At 38.0% G+C, this 1379-nt stretch overlaps 1 non-coding gene across 1 annotated transcript; it reads left to right on the forward strand.

Annotated features, from left to right (window-relative positions):
* The first annotated feature begins 997 nt into the window (after positions 1-997).
* Positions 998-1100, forward strand: LOC111814431. Its single transcript, XR_002819425.1, has one exon. It is a non-coding gene; the product is annotated as a U6 spliceosomal RNA (small nuclear RNA).
* Positions 1101-1379: the final 279 nt, after the last annotated feature.

Below are 1379 nucleotides of genomic sequence, written 5' to 3' on the forward strand. Positions count from 1 at the left end.
GCCCTGTGTTCAATCCCCAGTGCCTCCCTCCAGAATAAATAATAAAGAGCACTTGCTTGTGTATGTCAAGGAATACATGCAGCTACCTTGGCAAATTGATTTTGTTAGGAATTCTGGTTAAGCCAGGAATGCTAGTGTACACTTATGAACCTAGCCCTTGGGAGTTTTAGGCAGGAGGATCACTATGAGTTTGAGGCTGACCTGGGATACATAATGAGTTCAAGACTAGCCTGAACTACATAGCAAGACCTTATCTTAAAAAAAACACAAAAAAATAAGAGGACTAAATATAGTACCTCCACTACTGTATCTCTAGCCCATTTTTCATTTTGAGACAGGGTCTTACCAAGTTGCCCAGACTGGGCTCAAACTTGCAATCCTCTTGTCTCAGCTGTGCTGTGATTACAGGAGTATGCCACCATACCCAGCTCATTCATAGGCTTATTTTTTTTTAAGACAGGGTCTTGCTATATAGTTGAGACTAGCATTAAACTGACTTTGTAGCTCCAGCTGGTCCCAATTCAGGCAAGCCTCCTGCCTCAGCCTCCCAGGTGCTGGCATTATAGGCAGATGATACATTTATAGGATTCTGATTCACAAGCTAAGATGTCAGACCCTATCTGGGTAGCTATCCAGAATATATATATTTTGGATATATTTATAGTTTATATAAATGTGTATAATATATAATATTAGTAATAATGTATTTTATATATTGAATAATGTATGTAATCAGATATAAATATATTACTTTTTTTCCTTAGTTCAAAAGTTTAAAAAGTTACCTATTTAAATTAGGCATGGAGGGCTGGTGAGATGGCTCAGTGGTCTAAAGCACCTACTTAGAACAAGTTTAGCAAAGCACAGGGACCATGGTTCAATCCCACAAAAACACACAAAAACACACACACAAATAAATAAAATTAAAAATATAAATAAATAAATAAATAAATAAATAAGACATGGAGGGCCAGGGAGATAGCTCAGTGGAATAAGTGCTTGCCTGGCAAACATCAAGGTCCTGAGTTCAGATACAGAGAAGATTAGCATGGCCCCTGTGCAAGGATGACACGCAAATTTGTGAAGCATTCCATATTTTTTTGAAGTTTAACATATCAATGCTTGATGGAAAATACCTGTTCCATGTTATATCTAAGGCATTTGATATTCAGACAGATAGCGATGTTAAGCTCAACTGCCTATGTTGTAGGGTAATAATATCATTAAGCTTCTCTTCTGCAGGGTTAACAACTTAAGCTTGCAGACCAAAAATTAGAGGAAAAGAAGGGCTGCAAGGACGACCAACATTTTGGCCCTAGCCTTTCAAGGTCAAAGAAGACTCAGGACATAGGAGAAGCAGTACTGTAACATCCCGTAAC

The sequence above is a fragment of the Octodon degus genome, unplaced genomic scaffold (assembly GCF_000260255.1).
Source record: "Octodon degus isolate 3935 unplaced genomic scaffold, OctDeg1.0 scaffold00314, whole genome shotgun sequence".
NCBI classification, from domain to species: domain Eukaryota; kingdom Metazoa; phylum Chordata; class Mammalia; order Rodentia; family Octodontidae; genus Octodon; species Octodon degus.